Source organism: Bos taurus, chromosome 18 (assembly GCF_002263795.3).
Source record: "Bos taurus isolate L1 Dominette 01449 registration number 42190680 breed Hereford chromosome 18, ARS-UCD2.0, whole genome shotgun sequence".
Lineage (NCBI taxonomy): Eukaryota > Metazoa > Chordata > Mammalia > Artiodactyla > Bovidae > Bos > Bos taurus.
In genome coordinates this window covers 1,555,587-1,576,478 of record NC_037345.1, presented here as the reverse complement: position 1 = coordinate 1,576,478, position 20,892 = coordinate 1,555,587, and the positions used below count along the sequence as shown (strand labels likewise).

Below are 20,892 nucleotides of genomic sequence, written 5' to 3'. Positions count from 1 at the left end.
GCACATTACAGGCTCTTCCTGATCCACATGTGACCTCTCATCAGCATGGTTAAGTCCTCCATTTTCCTCCAGGAGCTAATGAGAGTGTGGATCCCCTTCCCTTCCCACCCCTGACACATCACAGTGATGGTCTCTTCCCCTCACATGGCCTCACGATCGCTCTCTGTCGCCCTTGTCAGATGGGTGCTGAATAAGATAAAGAGCTTTGGAGGATGCTCAGACAGCATTTTAGCACCATAATTGAGGCACCTTCTCTGGACTTGATTCTTCATGAATTCTCACAGCTGGAAAGATTTTCTTTTCTCCAGTTTTGATCTAATTCACATACATCATTGTGTTTGTTTAAGGTGTATATCATAATGGTTTGATATATATAGTCTAATTCATCATCTCTTGAAAAGGCAAAATGAGAAACTTCCTGAAGAGAATTCTTAGGATCTATTGTTACCAACTTTATATCACATAGCAGTGTTTAGTCATCATGTCGTACACTATATTCCTAGTGCTTACTTCTCTTTTAACTGGAAGTTCTATCTTTTGACCTCTTTGTTATAGTGTCCTGTCCCCCTGTTCTCCCCTCCACTCCTTCCCTTACAAATCTGATCTTCTATAAGTTATTTGGTTTTATAGATTCTGCATCTAAGTGAAGTTACAGGGTAATTTGTCATCTTGTTTCTAGCTTATTTCACTTTAGCATATGGCACCCCACTCCAGTACTCTTGCCTGGAAAATCCATGGATGGAGGAGCCTGGTAGGCTGCAGTTCATGGGGTCGCCAAGAGTCGGACACGACTGAGCGACTTCACTTTCCCTTTTCACTTTCATGCATTGGAGAAGGAAATGGCAACCCACTCCAGTGTTATTGCCTGGAGAATCCCAGGGACGGGGGAGCCTGGTGGGCTGCCGTCTCTGGGGTCGCACAGAGTCGGACACGACTGAAGCGACTTAGCAGCAGCAGCAATGCCCTCAAGATTTATCCAATCCTGCGAATGGCAGGATTTCCTTCTTTATGACTGAATAATATTTTACTGTACATACACACAGCCCACATTTTCAAGTTTTTGAGAGTTCAGTGCGTGAGGGTCCCCTTTTCCTCACATCCTCAGCACCATTTATCGCTTGTTTTCCTCATGCTGGTTCTAACGGGTGAGAACTGATGTAGCATATTGTGGTTTGATTTGCATTTTTCTAATGACTAGTTTTGTTGAGCATCTTTTCACATACCTGTTGGCCATTCATGTATCTTTTAAAGAAAAAAGCCTGTTCAGGTCCTTTGGCTATTTTTTAATTGGGTTTTTTGTTTTTGCTGTTGAGTTCTCTGAGTTCTTTATGTTTTTGGATGTTAGCCCTTTATCAGACACCTGGCTTGCAAATAATTTCCCCCATTCTGTAGGGTGTCTTTTACTTTGTTTCTTTTGCTGTATGCTAAGCTAAGTCGCTTCAGTCGTGTCCGACTCTGTGCGACCCCATAGACGGCAGCCCACCAGGCTCCCCCGTCCCTGGGATTCTCCAGGCAAGAACACTGGAGTGGGTTGCCATTTCCTTCTCCAGTGCATGAAAGTGAAAAGTGAAAGTGAAGGCGCTCAGTCGTGTCCGACCCTCAGCGACCCATGGACTAGCCTTCCAGGCTCCTCCGTCCATGGGATTCTCCAGGCAAGAGTACTGGAGTGGGGTGCCATTGCCTTCTCTGTTTGCTGTATGGTAGTCTAATTGAGTCCCACTTGCTCATTTTTTTATTTTGTTGCTTGAGTTTTTAGGTGTCGTATCCAGGAATTGTCACCATTGAGCTTCCTCTGCATGACCATGAGTTTGCTCGTTCTCTGCAAAACAGGGACTCTGACAAATGGAATTTTAGGATCACAGACACGAGGAATTAGGCTTGAATATGTTGAGACCAGTCTTGTCTAGTTCAGAGTTTCTGCTGTAGGACCTAGAGAAAGTTTTTAGTGAACTTCAGTGATTGGATGAGGCTGCATTGCAGACTCCATCTGTGTTAAGGGGACCACATCAACTCCTTTGGTTTAGTTGTGTAGCCCGGTGAGTGGAGAACTCTGCTGCTGTGCAGAACACACATTAGAGGCTGCCACGGAACAGAAGGAGTGTCACCCCACCAAGGCATTTGCCCTTGCTTATTAGGCTTGCTCTTTTTCTGCTGCCTTTAAGTCTCTGCAACTTGGGTCTGAAAAAAGGACTCAAAAATTTTTAACTGCCTCAGCGTTTCCCTGACCTCACGAGTAGAGGTTCCACAGATGTTGTTTCATTTGGAAGATCTTTTGCTAGGAATAGCATTCCTTGGGGGGAAGGGGTTCAAGTTGGACTGTGGGTGGAATGTCAGCTTTTATCTGTTTTCTTTTTTTAATGTATTGCTAGCAAGACAGCTGCTGGGACTGGAAAAGGCTCTTGAGGTTCACTTACTCATAGGGAGAGCTCTCATCTCCAGAACCCATGCTGCTCTCACGACTGCAGCCCCTTTTGAGGTTGTTGGTGGGAAGCCAGAAACGTTTGGAGAGTTCTGCAGATGAATCAACCTGGCTTTCAGCTTTAATTCCTAAATTCTGTTTCTATTCAAAATAGAAATGGCATGGGTTTGTGTGAATCATCCACTTGCTCATTTGCATGTCAATATTTTATGTGAATATTTTTAAGTTTATTGCACCCTTAAAATATGTTTAAGGGCCATATACAGAGCTCTGGTGCTGAAGTGAAATGTTCAAAAAAACAATGTAAGGATACAGATGACTGGTATATGTAGGTAGGACTCAACACCTCTGCTGTCAGTGGCTGATTTATATTTGGGGATCTGATAACCCACTATGGACCGTGTATGAAGTCTGAACTGAAGTCAGTGGATGCAGACTCCACAGCACTCAGGAAAATCCCCTTCACCACTCTGCATCAACATAACCAAGAGCTGTTTCTATAGAGGCGTTGGAAGTCAACATCAAGAGACATGCCTAATCCACTAGAAGGTGGTGCTACATTCGTTTATTCCACCAGCGGTGCCTGAGCACCTACTGTGTGCCAGCTCCTCGAATGTCTGCTCTACTGCACCCAGGAGTCCTTATAACAGAGTAGTTTCTGTCCCTCTGAGTCTGGTGGTGAGGTGAATCTGCCAGCAAGCCTAAGGCCCATGTCACTAGTTTCCTCAGATAAAACAGTCACAGCCTTGGGACTTCTGGGGGAAATCAGAGACAGCCAAAGATTTTAGCTCAGGGAAACTGTTGCAGTGGCAACATCTGTTCTGCCCCAAATTAGTCTGCTAGGGATGACTGGGCATCTGTCTGTTTCACAATCTGGTAATAATCAGACCTAGAAATCACTAGGTGGCCTCCAGGTGACTGAGGGAACATTACTTCTTGTTAAAAATGAAGCAAAAGAAATCAGAACACCAAGTTTCCCCTAGAGGATAAGGCTAAAGAGTCAGTACCACCTCACCCTCTAAATGCAGCAGTTCAGTCAGTACCCAGTCAGGTTTGGCTGTGATCCCTGAGTCAAAGTCACCTCAGTTCCCCACCTCTGTCTTTTAGAGTCTGGTCCTCAAAATTTTATCCCACAGGCCCACCCAGCAGAATTTACCCTTTTCTATAAAGCAAAATCTCTGGGAATGAGACCTGCTTTTGATTAAGTCATTTCAAGAGAGTTTTCAAAGTTAATAATTTGGGGTCATGAGTAAAATGTGTGTGAGCTAGTGTGACGTGATGGTGAAGAGAAGTGCCAGCATTCACTGTGAGTCCCTGGGGTGGGGGCATGCAGTGCTGGAAACACGGCCCACTGAGGAGTCTCTGCCTTTAAGGAGCTGACGCTGCAGCTGGAGAGGGACTTCACGTAAGTCAGTCTGAAACCAGATCCCATCTGCCACGTGTAAAGTGGGAGTGAAGTCCATTGCAGAACGCTGGATGCGAAGTCACATGACCTGGCTTCACCAGTCTCTAAGCTGGGCCTCAGCTTCCTTTCGGTAAAACACCAACCTCTAGGGGTTATCACAGTAACAGTAAAGTACTTTCCATTGAGCTTCTGGGGATCTGAGGAGGTCTGGCCACTGAACTTGGGTCCAAAAGCCTTGGGAGACCTGGAGCCACCCCTATCTTGAACTGCAGTCCTATATGGGATGCCGTGAAAGAAAGGGGTATCCCTCTAAGCCACGAGGTCCCAGAGAGGGCACAGAGGAGTTTTGTTCAGACTTCTGCAGGGCCCCATCCTGTGGCTGTACCCCATCACTTCCACCCAATCTGTCCCCCCATGGGCTGCTCAACTGCTCCACTCAGCTGGGCACAAATACAGCAAGACCTTGCTGGGGGTGTGGCCGGTGCCGTCACTGTCTTGCAGATGGGAGCAGGGAGTTAGCCATAGTTTTGAGTTGGCCAAAAAGTTGGTTCCAGTTTTTCTGTAACATGGAAGAATCCTAACGAGCTTCTTGGCCAACCCAGTACATTCCAAATGTAGGCATTATTGTCTTACTGGAAGTCCAGGGCCAAACCAGGAATCCGGTTTTGTCAGTCCAATTGAGAAACCATTTCTTGAGAAATTTCTTGAACAAGTACTTGTGCCAAGCATTAACATTCAGAATAAGACATGCTAATATCTAGGCCAGCATTTCCCAAACCAGGTGCTGTGGAATCCTAAATGTTAAATAAGGGACCTCTTAGTGAAGGATCCTGCGCTTGTATCAGGGAAACCTGCAAACTATCTTGGATAGTTTGATGCTTTGAACACAGCCCTTCCCTGATCCCTTGCTCTTTACTTGTCCACTGGTAGAGAAGCTGAAGGATTCCTGGAGGGAAATTCCCGGCAGTTCAGTGGCTAGGACTTGGCACTTTCACTGTCACGGCCTGGGTTCAATTCTGGCCGGGGAGCTAAGATCCTGCAAGGCCCCTTAGGGAATTGGCCCACCCCTAAGCACTCCGAATATGGTCTAAGTACGTGAGACCTTGCTCTGAAAACTAGGTAGAGATGGAGTTCCCCCTTCGGTGGCCACAGAACTGCTGGCAGAACCGTTCTCAGCTCTCATTCTGACCCAGGCAAAGTGAGAGTGCTCCCTGTCCTTGGAGATGGGCTTGAGCATCTGTTGTGTCACCAGGAACTCCCACAGACACTGTGCCACACCACGCATTACACCAGGACAGGCCCAGAGACATGGAAAGAAGGAAGCCCTCTGGCTGTGTGATCTTGGTTTAGATACTTCCTCTCTCTGGGCTCATGTCTCCATCTGTAGGCTGGGTATTGATTGGTCCTCAACACTGATGATATTTATCAAAGGCCTTTTCTTCCTCTGACGTTTGTTCCCCTGTGTACACATGCAGTCCAGACAGTACTACATCGCTACGTTTAAGTTTTGTGGAAGGGTTCTTGTCGGAATAAATGTGCTAGGGAGAGGAGTTGGCATAGCCCCCTAAAACAGCCCATCCTGCCTAGGAGCCAAGACTTGGTCTGGGGACTTCCACCGTTAACTTGCCTGGCGCACTTGGTCAGAAGAGTTCCTGGCTGATCCTCTGGGCTTGTGGCCCCCTCCTACTCCACTCTCCGAGGCAGGCTGGGGCCACGTGGCCCTGCCCCGCCCTTGCTGGCTCCAGTTTCTGAATCAGTTGCAGTGGCCTGCTTTCCCCGCCCTTCCCATCAGTCGGGAAGCCTGGAATGTGCACTGGGGGAAGCCACAGCCTTTCCCACCTGGCACCCACTGCCCCCTGCCCTTGGTACCTGTTCCAAGCCCTGAAGCCCCTTAAAGCTGCCAGTGAAGCCCTAGAAGACTGTATCTTGGTACTAGAACAGGTAAGAAAGTGGTTGATTTTCTCTTATGTGGTTTTCTTTGCCTGACTTGTCCAAAACCCAACTTAGCTGCTTCCTTCACAGATCACAGCAAGAGGGATTTGAGCTAGACTTGAAAAACAGTCCCAGCAAGAAGCTCTGAATTACGTCTTAGAAAAATGGTGTGAATTCTCTGCTCTGCATTTCTTTTTTAAACCTTTGCTTTCATCAGCCTTGCAGGAAAAAAGCAGATCCAGATAGCTATAAAGCAAGTTACTTCTCTACGCATTCCCTTCTGAGTTTTGTAAATCAACAAACCCACATTCTTAAATGGTTGTCATGGGTTACTGAGGGCTCTTCCACCGGATATTGCTTTGGTTTTTAGATCTTAATGTATTGTGTGCGTGAGTTATGGACATGAATTACCTTATCAGAAATTGACTTAAAATTCTCTAAAGGAAAGGAAAAAATAAAATGGCATAAGTTAGCCTTCTTCCTTCAGATGGTTTTGTTGCAACAGTATTCTGAAATTAAAATGAAATGTTCTGCTTTTGCACTTTGCATGGAAACCAACTAACTGATTTTTAAGTCCGAGTGGTGTCCGCCAGGATATGCATCCCTTGTCCCTTAGTTGTGAGGTTCAGATTGCTTCCCCGTGTTTCGTGATTAATAATTCGACTTTTATGGACAACTCTGTGGAAATAACTTCTTTTAGGTTTTTTTTTCTTTTAATCTCTCCTTGGATTTTATTCTCCATCCAGAATAAATACTTGGGATAAAGGGTAAGAACATTTTTGTAGCTCAGCTCATGTTACACATGGGGTCAGCTCATTCATAAGATTTTCAGGACCGTGATGGCATGAGGGAGTGGGTGGGGAACTTGTTTTCTCTAAATTTTTCAGGAAGTGGGCTGGAGGCAGTTTAGTACAGTGGTTAAGACTTGGCCTTTGAAGGCAGGAGAGCCTGGGCTTATATGAATAGCTGCCTGACCTTGAACCCTTACCTAATGACTTCAGTTAGTTCACATGTAGAATACAGACTTTAAAACTCCTTAGCGGTACAGGAAAGGTAGAGAGAGTATTTGTAAAACAGTGTTGGTGCCTAATAAGAACCCTGGAAGGCTCTTTCAAACCCAGGGCTTCCTCTGGGCCGTTTTAGACACGAGGCAGAATTGAGACAGTCACCTCAGGGGCATCTTTTTGACCTCTTCCCCCCTTCTAATTCAGCCTCCTGTTAGAGATGTTTTTTGCTCGTTTAACTTTGCCCCAATCCGTGCTAAGGCTGGTGAACTGGCCACTGGGGAACCAGCAGTTCAAATCAGCCTCTTTCTGAAGGTCACCCAGACTCTCGGCCACCAGCCATCAGATCTGAATGCCACCAGTCCCATCTCTCAGCCACCTTCCTCAGAGGGCAGGTCTCAGGGATCACTGGACAGAGTGGAGGGCTCCTCCAAAGCCTGTCGACCCACCTTTGTCCTCCACCCTGGTAGATCCCTGGGAGGCCACATCGAGGCACGGAGAAATGCTCCCAGGCTGGGTTCTAATCCTGACCATACCAATTCCTGGTCAGTGGACTCCTCTGAGTGTCAGTTTCCTTATCTGTAAAACGGGAATGTTAATACCTGCGCTAGAGAATTACATGAAATTATAGAGCTCAAGCGGCTGGCACTTAGTGGCCCATTACTGTGGAAGGTCAAGACCATGTTCCAAAGCCTTTGGGAAAGTACCAGAATTAGCCATAAAAGATAGGCAGAAGACTCACATTCATTGTCAGTCAACAAACACTCATCATTCATGGTGCTGGACGCTCGGGAGAGATGTATAACACAGGCTCCCTGCTCTTGGTACAGGTATACAGCCCATCCCAAGGGACAGAGGAGACAGTGGCTGCCTGGGCCCTGCAAGATACCCCGCTTGAAAGGGAAGAATAATCTGTGAGGCAGAGATGGAGAGGAAGGAGGACAAGATAAGCTGGCGTGGGGGAGCCTGGCTTGCAAGTTGGGCCCAGGGCTCTGGGGCTCTGCTCCAGCTCTGCCACGGGTCTTCTCTCCGGCCTCCAGTGAGAGTTAAGGTACTCAGGTTTCTTCCAGCTCCTTCCTTCTGGGGGTCTGCAAAGTGTCTCTGGAGGCCACACCCCCACACCCCTGTAACACTGTCTGTCCATGGTAGCTGTCCAGGACCCAGCCTTGGTCTTGGGAGGAAGAGGCATCCTATCCGAAGTGGACAGTCTGACCCTGTGACCCAGAGAGGTGCCACGGCAGTCTGAGAACGGCGGCCTCTGTGAGAATCCTGGAGCTTCTGGGCTCTGGCTACCCCGCACACTTTTGTCTGACAGCCGTGTCCCACAACTGGGGGGTAGTGTACCCCGGAACAGGGTTGCGGTCATCCTGGTAATGTACTCCGGAGCTTCCCAGCAGCTGCCAAGAGTTCTGTCTGTGCATCTCAGCCAGGAAGGCTCAATAGCCACGCCTGGAGAACCAGCCAGGACTTCCCGTTTGGGGCCATCTTAAGTGGGTGAAGAGGTGGATGAGTGGGGATGTAGCTACAGTGAGCAAGGCTGAGGTCAGAGCGATGAGTCTAAAAGGCCAAAGAGATGTGGGCTTGCTACTGTGGCCAGCTGCTCAGAAAGGTCAGGCCCTGCTCGTCAAGCTTGCTGGGTGCCTCTGGTCTCTTGTAGCATGAGAATGCCCACGTTCTGGCTCAGGATTCTCTCACCACATCCAAGCTTTATCACCCACAGGCCTCCTCAATCTTCCCCTCAAGGAAGGGAATTTGGAGCATGCTATGACATGGATGAACCTTGAGGATATTAAGCAAGATAAGCTAGACAAAGAAAGACAGATTCTGTACGATCGCCCTTATGGGAGGTAACTAAGAGGAGTCGAATGTGTAGAAGCAGTAAGGAGAACAGCAGTGGCCAGGAGCCGGGGAAGGAAGGAATGGGGAAGTTATCATTCAGTGGGTTTAGAGTTTCAGTTTTGGAAGATGAAAGACTTCTAGAGACAGACGGTGGTGATGGTTGCACAACAAAGTAAATGTACTTAATACCACTGACATGGACAGTTAGAAATGGTTAAGATTTGCTGCTATGTGTATATCACTACTGTTTAAAACTTGGTGTGGGGGGATAAGTAGTATATGCCTCATAGGGATTAAGAATTGAATAAAGCAAGTGAACTGAATTATTATTAATGTCAGGTTCTGGACACATCCAAGACTTTTTGCCTCACAGACCCAGCACTGGAGAAGATTCGTGTGTCCCTGTGGGGAGTGGCTGTGCTGTTCTGCATGAGATGTTCAGGATGAGGTTCAGGGGAGACTTCCTGAAGGAATGACTGAGGCCCTGCCCAGAGGGCTCCTGGCATTTGTGGGATGAGTAGGTTCCAGATGCTGGAAAGTCCCTGGCAAAAAAAAAAAAAAAAATCACTCCCACTAAGGGACAGTTTGAAAGGGAGGAGATTTTAGATCCACCTGGAGAACTTGTGATCAGAGCTGTTTGAATGTGGAATGGGCTGTCTTATGGAGTACTGAGCTCCCCGTTAGTAGAGGCATGTAAGAAGAGTTTGGGCAAGTTGCAGATGAGACTCTTGCATGAGGCAAGGGTAGGGCCAGAGGGTTTCCTAGGCTCTGTGCCTCTGTGATGTGATCCAGTCCAAGCCTGTGTAAAGATGGGACCCAAGTCAGAGGAAGGGGGCAGGCAGGGGGAAGGCATGCTGCCAGCCTTCCCCTAAATAACAGTAATGACAGCTGCTGCCATTCTGGGTAGAGACTGTGTTAAATGCTGAACCGGCTTGATTTGAGATCCTTACAAGCCAGATGGTGGGTGCTACTATCGTCTCCATTTTACAGCTGGGAGCTGAGGCCCTGCTGCCAGTTCCCAGGCTTAAGTCTCCCGCCCAAGGTCAGCCAGTAGGCCACAGAGCTGGAGTTAGAACACAAGCAGCCTGGCGCTAGCCCTCTGCCTCTGCAAGCTGGCTGCTCCCTGCTCCCCTGCCCCAGTGGCAGTATCCCTGGGTGCTGACAGTCTCACGAGGCAGGGATCTAGCAGCTGCCCCACTCCCTCCATCTGGTTTCTCTACGGAGCCAGGCTCCACCTGCTTGGCTCCAGGGTTCAAGGTTAACCCTTGGCAGACAGCACTGGCCTGAATTGAGAGCCAGGCTCCTGGTCACTCAACATCCCCCTTCGCCTTCTGGTAAACAGGACCCGGCTTGACAATTCTCTTCAAGGTTCCAAGTCTTTCCCATAGCTGTTGAGTGAGTTCATTCTGTCTTCTTTTGCAACTGTGTTTTTTCCAACGCAGCTCTTTGGGTGCCAAGACCTAGTCTGCATGATTCAATTTGTCCAAGTTCCCAGGCTTAGCACCCACAAGTCAATAGATGCCATCCCTAAAAGTGGCAGTACCACGGCCTCCTGTGTCCTCAGAGTTATAGAGGGAGCCCTGGCCGGGGTGGTGGCCTTACAGAATGACCCAGTTCGTGGGGCTGGCCTTGACACCTTATGAAGGTGCAGGCAGCTACCATGTAAAGACATCTCTGGACTTCCCTGGGGCTCAGTGGGTAAGTCTCCGTGCTCCTACTGCAGACTGGTTCCCCAACCAGTCTTCGATCCCTGGTTGGGGAACTAAGATTTTACACGTGGCCAAAAATTTTTTTTAAATAAAGATAAAGGCATCTCCATGCCAGTTGGTCACTATTTCACCCAATCCATACAGAGCCCGGGATTCTCCCATATTACAGATGAGGTGACTGAGGCTTGGAGAGGTGAATTCATGTGTTTAGAAATCAGGTCTTTCTCTCTCCCCTTGGGGTCTTGGAGGCTTCACACTGGTAGCTGATCTGACAGTGGTAGAAACAGTGCCACTTGCTGTTTGGCTGTGTAACGTACCCTCAAGATTTCTCCCCCACTGCCTCCTGGGCCCTCACTGCCACCCTGGGAGCCGGCCCGGGAAGTGCTGTTTCATGGATGAAGAAGGTGATCTGGGGCTTCCCAGGGCCTCACAGAGGAGAGGGTACGCCAGGGCAGGGCAGTGAACCTTTTGGTCCTCCTTGCTCTGCAGGCCCTTTCCCCGCCCTGCACTGGTGTCAGGCTGTGGAGCCCTCCTGCTGGCCTCCTTGGAGGCTCTGTCCCGGGCCCCAGTGAAGTGAGTTAGGCACAGAGGCCAGCAGACCAGCTGGCCCAGAAGAGGCTGGGCTGGGGCCAGGTACTTTCCAATGTCCTCCCGCAGCTGGGAAACCTTTCTTGGATGACAAGGTGCCTCCCGGTCTTGCTTGCCCTGGTCTGCCTCTCAGCCCAGAGAAGACTCCTCTTCTCCCTGTCCACAGAAGTCACATAGGCAACATAATCAGCGATGGTGTTCCGGAACCTGTGAGCCTATGAAGCGTGACTGTTAACCCCAGAGGAGGAAGCTGAGGCTGGTTTAGAATCTGGGACTTAAACTATCTGCTCTCTGCTGGCAAAATCCATAACATTGGATGAATCATTTTCACTGTATACTTTTTCAGTTTTCAGTAATAATTGGTGTTTTTTTTTAATGACGGTTTTAATTTACAGAACAGTTGAGGCGAAAGTGTAGAGAGCTCCACATAGCCACCATAGATACACAGTGCTGCACATTACTAATATGGGTTATTAATGTGATGTTTGGTACAGTTGATGAATTATCATTAATACATTATTATTATACTGGGAGGGATTGGAGGGATTGGGGGCAGGAGGAGAAGGGGACAACAGACGATGAGATGGCTGGATGGCATCACCGACTCGATGGACGTGAGTTTGAGTGAACTCCAGGAGTTGGTGATGGACAGGGAGGCCTGGCGTGCTGTGATTCATGGGATCACAAAGAATCAGACACAACTGAGCGACTGAACTGAACTGAACTGACTGAATACATTACTAAAATTCATAGTCTCCATTAGGGTTCACTCTGGCGTTACACACTTACAGGTTTATTTATTTTTGGCTCTGCCGGCTCTTGATTGCTGTGTGTGGGCTTTCTCTGATTGTGGCAAGCAGAGACTACTCTAAGCTGAGGCTCACAGGTTTGCTGAGCACATGAGCTCAGTGGTTGCCACGCACAGGCTTGGTTGCTCTGTGGCACGTGGGATCTTCCTGTACCAGGGGTCGGACCCATGTCTTCTGCATTACCAGGCAGATTCCCAACCTATGAACCACCAGGGAATTCCCTATATGGTGATTTTTAAAAAAAAAATATTTATTTGGCTGTGCTGGATCTTAGTTGCGGCATGCAAACTCTTAGTTGTTGTACATGGGATCTAGTTCCCTGGCCAGGGATCGAACCCTGGCCCCCGCACTGGGATCACAGAGCCACTGGACCACCAGGTAAGACCCACTTACATGGTGACTGACAATCTGTACAAATATAGGCAATGTGTTCTTCAGCCTTTGCATCTAATAAGTGGTACCAGTGTTACTGAGTAGGGGATGGTTCTTCATATAGCTGTACCTCCTGGGAATATAGCAGGCAAATGCCCAGTTGGCCCAGGCCCTGTAGGAACAATTCTGTAAAGAGTCTGGGAGTCCTTTCCCTCAAGGCATGGCTTAGACCTCCTGCAAGAACTGTTCCCCGGGCCCTTTCAGGCATGTGAACCTCCATTAAAGACCTCTCAGAGGTCACCTTCCCTCATCACGGGGCTTAGAGGAACGGTTGCTGTCCTGGCTTCTGCCTCTAGCTCATCTCGCACAAGTGTTCCCTGAGTGTGTTCACCAGGTTACTCCCCTGCTCACAACCTGTGCTGGTTCTGTGATGCCTGCACACCGAGAGGTGCGTGGCACTGAAGGCCTTCTGTAGTCTGGCGTTGTCCTGCCTGTCCAGAGTGCACTCCCGTGACACCCCGATGCTGCTCCTCAGCTCTGGACAAAGGACCGTCTCTGCTGTCCTGAGCACTTGCCCTGTAGCCTCCTCTCCATTCCGTGCTCCCTTTATCCCCACTTCTCCCTCCTCGGTAACGTCTCTTGTCCCCGTTTTCCATCTTCATCCTCTGGCTTGAGTCTCCTTCTCCCCGCCATGAAGCCTACTTGGACCACTTTGGCCGAATTTGATCCACCCTTTTTCAAGCACTTATTACATTTACTGTCCACACCATACAGACTAGCCTTGAATCATTCTGTACATGTTCTCTGGGCCTGCCTCCCAAGATCACCAACTAGCCTGTGATTTCCATAAGAGCAAAGAACTGAATACCCAAGAGCCTATGGTGGTTCTGGGCATATAGTGCCTGCTTACCAGCCATGAACAAGACACTGCATATGGAAATGGTCTGTAACTCTCAGGTAAGATAGCAAGATGCTCAATAAGGCTCTTAGTGTTACCATATTCCATTGATTCTAAAACACACCTTTCTCCCACTCCCTGCATTTTAACATCTCCTCTGAAATCAGGATAAACGGCAAATCACAATTTAACTGACAGTTTTTTTTCCTCTTTCACAGTGTCACATATAATTTTGGTACATTTTATAACCATTGTGCATTAGACTTAAGGAGATGAGGTGTTACTGGTTGATGTGAGAATGTTTCTGGAATGGACCTGCTGATAAAGCTTCTGGGAGAAATGCGGGGAGTCTAGGAAAGGTGAAGGGAAACTGGGTGAAGAGAGGATGCTGGGGGAGATGACAGACGCTGGGAGAAGTGGGGGATACCACAAAAGGACGGGAGGGCACCCGACTGAGCCCAGAAGCTTTTCCAATAACTCCAAGTTGATTCAGCTATTCCTTCTTTTCATATTCCTATCCTCTGTGCATATGCTACTTCAGAGGCTGATTCCCAGAGGCAACCTCTGGGTCCCTCTCTGAAGTTGCAGGGTGCTCAGGAGAAGGCAATGGCACCCCACTCCAGTACTCTTGCCTGGGAAAATCCCATGGGTAGAGGAGCCTGGTGGGCTGCAGTTCATGGGGTCACTAAGAGTCGGACACAACTGAGCAACTTCACTTTCAATTTTCACTTTCATGCATTGGAGAAGGAAATGGCAACCCACTCCAGTGTTATTGCCTGGAGAATCCCAGGGACGGGGGAGCCTGGTGGGCTGCCATCTATGGGGTCGCACAGAGTCGGACGAGACTGAATCGACTTAGCAGCAGCAGGTTACCCCTCCAGCTTCAGATTCTTTGGGGTTTCATCTCATATGCTGGGCCTCAGCTTCACAGTCACATTCTAGCTGCATAAAACTGCTGGGTGGGAGAGTGTGGTCTTCTTTTGCCTTCAGACTGCCCTCTAATGTGGCATTATCAGCAAGGGCTTTGGGGTAGACATATTCAAATTTAATACTTGCTGTCCCATTTGTTAGCTGTGTGAGTTTTGGTAGCTTGTAAAACTTTCTGAGCTTTGGTTTCCTCATCTTTAAAGTGAGGGTGAGAGAATTCCCTGGAGGTCCAGTAGTTAGGACTCTGCACTCTCACTGCTGAGGGTGCGGGTTCAGTCCCTGGTCAGGGAGCTAAGATCCCGCAGGTCGCAAAGCACAGCCAAAAAAAAAAAAAGGAGGAGAATTTCTAACTCTGGTATTGATGTGCATGTGTAGTGGTGGAAAGGAGATTAAATGACATTAAATGATTCACATTAGCTCTTATTATGTTGCTGCTTATCATCACTGCCCTTTTAGTCTTTTTATTCAAGCTGAGGTAGCCCTTTCAGCCCCTGAGGTAGCTTCTCACGGACACTGCCTACATTATCAACCCAGATTTTACGGGCCCCAAACACCCCTGAAGCAGAGGGAGCACCGTCTCCCTGGCCATCCCCAGCGCTGCCTGGGAGCTCTGACTCTTTTCCCTCTTTCTGTTAGTTTCCTCTGAGCACCTGGCTGTTGCCTGCTGATCACCAGAGCTCTAGTTTCATTAGAGAAATAAAGAAAAAGGCCGTGTAAGGTTATAGCTAAAACCAACATAAGGAAAAAGAAGTGTAAGTGAGGCTCCTTTTCAATGAGATGTAAGATTTGATAGTTTTTCAGGGAAACTACAAAAAGATCCAGAAATTCAGGATACAAAACAATCAGCACATTTTTTTATGCATAGCTGAGCTGCATGGACGGCCTCTGGACAAGACCGTAAAGGAAGTTGGGAGGGAGCAAGGCTGCTTTGCCTTCCCTGAGGGCCCCTCACTGGTCTGGATAACCCAGGGAAGTAGACTGGAATAGCCACAGAGACTAGGGCCAAAGTTTTGAGCCTACATGAAGAAGGGAGGTAGAAATGAGATCCCCACATACAGCTGAGACTCTCAAGGGTTTAAGCCTCTTTTAAGTGAAGTAAGGCCAGAAAAAATTCAGCCACTAAGGCAGAGGAAGAAGCTTTTCTAACCTGGACTGGGTCTGGTTGGAGACAAGGAAGGCCTCCTGTTAGAAATGTATAATCACATCTGCCCTCTTTTGGATTTGGGATTAAATTTACATTACTCATGTGATCCTAGAGTCTCTAGGCCAGGAAGTGATCATAAAAACTACTCCCGGCTGGAAAATTCATAGAGAAAGAAAGTAGAATGCTGGTGGGCAGGATGTGGCCAGTGCGGAGGAGGCGGGAGGAAAGGGAGTTGCTGAATGGATACAGAGTTTCCCTTTTGCAACATGAAGAGTCCTGGAGATTGTACAATAACATGGAAATATTTAGCACTCTTGAACTGCATGCTAAATTTTATGTTATGTATATTTTACCACAATAAAAAAAAACTGCAAAAAAGATTTGGAGGGATTTCCCTTAAGGATTTTATTCTTGAGTGAGAAAAGTAAGAAATGGAGATGGGTGTTAATATGATCCCCTTTTGGCAAAGTGACTTCAAATAAAGCCAAACTTGACCCCAAACCCCACACTTGTATTTGCCTGTGAATTTCTGTATAAACACACAGGAGCATGAAGAAGGTAGTGAAGGCTTCCCATCAGGGTTGCTTGTGTAGGGCTGCAGATGAAGAAAGAGAAGGAAAATAAAAAGATTTTGGTGCAATTGAAAATATCTACAATACCCAGCCTTCACTCTGTCTGCTCTGACCCTGTTTATGCAAGAGGATATCTGTGAGTGCTTGCCTCCAGGGGATAAAAAATTAGATTGCGGACTTGCAGATATGCCCTCTGTGCCAATGGAGAAGAAAGCAAGTTATATGGATCTGGTGATCTTACTTTATTTACACAAACAAGCAAACGTCAGTTCTATGTGTGTATACACCCTCATGTATTGCTGTGAGCATGGAAAAGATGTGGAAAGACAGGTGTCGGCAACTAACGCAAAGCCAGACACTGCTGTAAAAGCAAGGCACGTGACATACAGCCGGGAACGTGACGGAAAGCCAGGGCACGTGACATAAAGCTGGGAACGTGACGGAAAGGCAGGGCACCTGACGAAAGCCTTGGCACCTGAGAAAGCCAGGGCACGTGACGTGAAGCCGGACACGTGACGTGAACCCAGGGAACGTGACGGAAAGACTCTGCACCTGACAGAAAGCCAGGGCACGTGACGTAAACCCAGGGCACACGGGGGAAAGACGGAGCACCCGACATAAAGCTGGGCACCTGACGTCAGGTCGGACGCGTCACACGCCCTCGACGTTTTGTCGCTTACGGTTTTGGAAGCTGGAAGTCTAACCCCAAGGCCACGCTCGCTCCGAAGGTTCCGGCTGGCTCCCGCCTTACCTCCGCCCAGGCTCGAGGCCGGCGGGGGTTTGAGGCGCGCCGAGGGAAAGACGGGGGAGGGGCGTGGGGGTGGGGGTGGAACCCGAGGGTGCCCACCTCTGTGCCGTGGAGAGAGGGCCCCGCCTGGCCCACAGACGTTTCTGGAAGATCTTGAAGAACCGCCCTTCCTTGAGCAGTTTCTCGCCTGTTAGGCGGGTTTTGAAGCCCTGCCCCTCCCAGCCTGCGTCCTCCGCGCCTCCTTCCCCCTTGCCATCTGCCAAGGTGATCTGACCTCCCTGCCAGCTGGGCGTGCAGCTTTTTGTCTTCGTGTGCCAGTCCCCGGCACGTGGGAGAGGCTTGGGTCAGGAACGCATGTAGAGCAGAATTTAACTCTGACCCCTCTAAGTTTCAGGGGGCGTGGGCAAGAGTAGGGGTCGTGGTGGAACCAGGGAGGGTCCTGGGTCAGACTTATGTGTGTGATGAGGGCGGGGTGGGGGGAGGTTGGCGACTGATTACTCCTGGCCCCCGACCTCTCGACCTCTCGGTTCCAAGTGGCTTGGGAACAGGGCACTGCCTCTGATTCTACCTTAGCTGCGATACTGATGCCTGTTAAAAAGACAGACGAGGCCTCCTTTGTGGGTCTCTCTGCATTAATTAACACGGTGATTGAATTCTCCTCATGGTAGGCACTGAGCTAAGAATTCAGTGGGGCTTATGTTCCAGAGGGGTGGGAGATTCAAAACTACTAATGCATAGTTGTTTAATTACAGCTATGATAGCTATTATGAAACACGGGCCCCATTGCCCTTGGAAGGTGTAACAAAGCAAGTTTGATGATGAGCCAGAACAGAGCCTGTGCGCCAGGGCCTGTGTTCCTGCCAATGGTCTTATTAGAGCAAGGCTTGAACCCAAACTCAACAAGTGTGAGGCCAAACCTTTGCGGGAAGTTGTGCCTTGTGTGACCAATACACTCCCCATAGCGGGGACCTCTGCAAACACCCCCATTTCCCTTCCACCACTCCTTCCCGACTCAGTTCAAACAGGAGTTTCTCAAACTGCATTTTTCAGATGGGTGAAGTGAGGCCTATAGAAACGAACTGATTTGCTCTCTAGGTCCCAAATTAGTAAGAAGCCAAAGCCAGGCTCCCTGGCACCATGCTCAGCCTGCCCGAGTCCCCACAGTCCATCCTCTGTGATGAGCCAAAAAATGAAAAACAAAGCTGCTCTGTTCACCCAGATTTCTGTTTTCTCCATTGTTCTCCACTAGGGACATTCCTGAATTGGTAAAGAAGGGACTGGCTCAGCCCCTCCTGGCAGTCAATTGGCTATGCTGCGCCTAACCAGAATTGAGAAGTCAGGAGACAGAGTTAGAAGAAGTTTGAGACTTTGAGGACCTCCCAACTAGAACAGAGACAGTGACCTCCCACCTGGCTCAGGACCCTGTGATCAGGTCAAAGGAAGAGGGGCACTGCGGGGCTGGGGTGTGTGTGTTACGGGGTGGGGATGGAAGGCATACAGAGAGACAGCTGCCTTGGAAAGGGAGCAGCTGGAGCAAACTGGATCTTCTGTGGGTCCAGGGCAGCACGTGAAAGTGTCTGGGAGGGTGTGGGTGAGGGGAAGGGGAGATGGGAGGAGAGAGAATTAGGCTGGCAGGGGATGGGGGAAGGGCTTTATGCTCAGGGAACAGCAAGTGCAAAGGCATTGAGGCCAGTCAATCATCATGTGAGGGGAGGGGTGGACTCCAGGGATGAGAGCCTGACCCCTTGGTGATCCTGGCTCCATGGAGCAAAGAAAGGATCATGAGAGTCTTGTCCTGTGAGAGGAGACAGTTGTCTTTTCTCTGCCTTAGGCTGAGAAAAGCAGACAACCCTCCTCTTTCTCCGAAAATGCACATGTGCAATATTTTTTTAGTTTTTGCTTTTTTAAATTGTGGTAAAATATACATAACATAGGGCTTCCTTGGTGGCTCAGATGGTAAAGAATCTACCTGCAAGGCAGGAGACCCAGGTTTGACTCCTGAGTCGGGAAAGATCCCCTAGAGAAGGGAATGGCTTCCCACTCCAGTATTCTTATCTGGAGAAATCATGAACAGAGAAGCCTGGTGGGCTATACAATCCATGGGGTCATAAAGAGTCAGACATGACCGAGCGACTAATACACACACACACACACACACACACACCATAAAATGTACCATTTTTAAAAAGAGTTTTTTTTTATGTGGATGATTTTTAAAGTCTTTATTGAATTTGTCACAGTATTGCCTCTCTTGTTTATGTTCTGGTTTCTGGCCTGTAGGATTTTAGTATTCCCCCCTCTCAATCCCGAATTGGAAGTCAAAGTCTTAACTACTGGACTGCCAGACCATCCTTGAAAACTACCATTTTAAACATTTTTAAGTGTGCGGCTCATTGATATTAAGCACATTTACAATGTTGCATAACCATTATCACTATTTATAGAACTTTTTCATTATCTTAAACAGAAACTCTGTACACATTAAACAGCTCTTCCTTTCTCCCTCTCTCCATCCCCTGGTAACCTCTATTACACTTTCTAGCTCTAGATTTTGCCTGTTCTACATCCCTCAATATATATGAAATTTTTAAAGAATGAGTTTATTGTGGTAAAATTGACATGCAATAAACTGCACGAAAGTGCACAACTTGCTAAATTTTGATTATGCATTTGTTGTTGTTTGGTCATTAAGTTGTGTCCCACTCTTTTCAAACCCATGGACTACAGCACGCCAGGCCCCCCTATCCTTCACTGTCTCCTGGAGTTTGCTCAGATTCATGTTCATTGAGTCAGTGATGGTATCTAATCATCTCATTCTCTGCCTCCCACTTCCCCTTTTGCCTTCAGTCTTTCCCAGCGTTAGGATCTTTTCCAATGAGTTGGCTTTTTGCATCAGGTAGCCAAAGTGTTGGAGCTTGAGATTCAGCATCAGTCCTTCCAATGAATATACAGGGTTAATTTCCTTTAGGACTGACTGGTTTGATCTTGCAGTCCTGGGGACTCTCAAGAGTCTTCTTGCTTACTTCAGCAGCACATATACTAAAATTGGAACAGTGCAGAGATTAGCATGGCCCCTGTGCAAGGATGATATGCAAATTCATGAAGTGATCCATATGAAAAAAAAGTCTTCTTCAGCACCACAATTCAAAAGCATCAATTCTTTGGTGCTCAGCCTTCTTTATGGTCCAACTTTCAACATCTGTACATGACTACTGGAAAAACCATAGCTTTGACTCTTCCAGACCTTTGTCAACAAAGTGATGTCTATGCTTTTTAGTACACTGTCTAGGTTTGTCACCTAGACATAGCTTTCCTTCCAAGCAGCAAGCGTCCTTTAATTTCATGGCTGCATTCACTGTCCACAGTGATTTTGGAGTGCAAGAAAACAAAATCTGTCACTGTTTCCACTTTTTTCCATTTAATTTGCCCTGAATTGATGGGATTGGATGCCATGATCTTAGTTTTTTGAATGCTGAGTTTTCAGCCAGCGTTTTCACTCTCCTCTCTCACTCTCATCAAGAGGCTCTTTAGTTCCTCATCACTTTCTGCCATTAGAGTGGTATCATCTGCATATCTGATGTTGTTGATGTTTCTCCTGGCAATCTTGATTCCAGCTTATGATTCATCTAGCCTGGCATTTTGCATGATCTACTCTGCATATAAGTTAAAAAAGTAGGGTGACAATATATAGCCTTGACGTACTCCTTTCCTAATTTTGAACAGTCAGTTGTTCCATGTCTGGGTCTAACTGTTGCTTCTTGACCTGCATACAGGTTTCTCAGGAGACAGGTAGGGTGGTCTGGTATATTCTCATCTCTTTCAGAATTTTCCATTTTGTTGTGATCCACACAGTCAAAGGCTTTAGCATAGTCAATGAAGCAGAAGTAGATGTTTTTCTGGAATCCCCTTACTTTCTCTGTGATCCAGTGAATGTTGGCAATTTGATCTCTGGTTCCTCTGCCTTTTCCAAACCCAGCTTGTACATCTGGAAATTCTTTGTTCATGTACTGCTGAAGCCCTAGCTTGAAGGATTTTGAGCATAACCTTACTAGCTTGTGAAATGAGCACAATTGTATGGTAACTTTGAACATTTTTTGGCATTGCCCTTTGGGATTGGTATGAAAACTGACGTTTTCCAGTCCTGTGGCCACTGCTGAGTTTTCCAAATTTGCTGACATGTTGAGTGCAGCACTTTAACAGCATCATCTTTTAGGATTTGAAATAGCTCAGCTGGAATTCCATCACCTCCACTAGCTTTGTTCGTAGTGATGCTTCCTAAGCCCCACTTGACTTGACACTCCAGGATGTCTGTCTCTAAGTGAGTGACCACACCATCCTGGCTATCCAGGTCATTAAGACTACTTTTGTGGAGCTCTTCTGTGTATTCTTGCCACCTCTTCTTAATCTCTTCTGCTTCTGTTAGGTCCTTACTGTTTGTGTCCTTTATCTTGCCTATCCTTGCATGAAATATTCCCTGATATCTCCAGTTTTCTTAAAGAGATCTCTAGTCCTTTGTGTTCTATTGT

At 47.8% G+C, this 20,892-nt stretch overlaps 1 protein-coding gene and 1 non-coding gene across 11 annotated transcripts in view; both read left to right on the top strand.

Moving 5' to 3' along the window:
* The first annotated feature begins 5,600 nt into the window (after positions 1 to 5,600).
* IL34 (interleukin 34) overlaps positions 5,601 to 20,892 on the top strand; it is a 59,947-nt gene continuing 44,655 nt past the window's right edge. For 5 of the 10 annotated variants that reach the window (XM_024978056.2, XM_010814294.4, XM_024978057.2 and 2 more), the window contains exons 1-2: positions 5,603 to 5,765; positions 17,616 to 17,798. The gene's annotated coding sequence lies outside the window, so the exon portion shown is untranslated. 10 annotated transcript variants of the gene reach the window in all.
* Positions 19,382 to 19,485, top strand: LOC112442474 (U6 spliceosomal RNA). Its single transcript, XR_003030564.1, has one exon. It is a non-coding gene; the product is annotated as a U6 spliceosomal RNA (small nuclear RNA).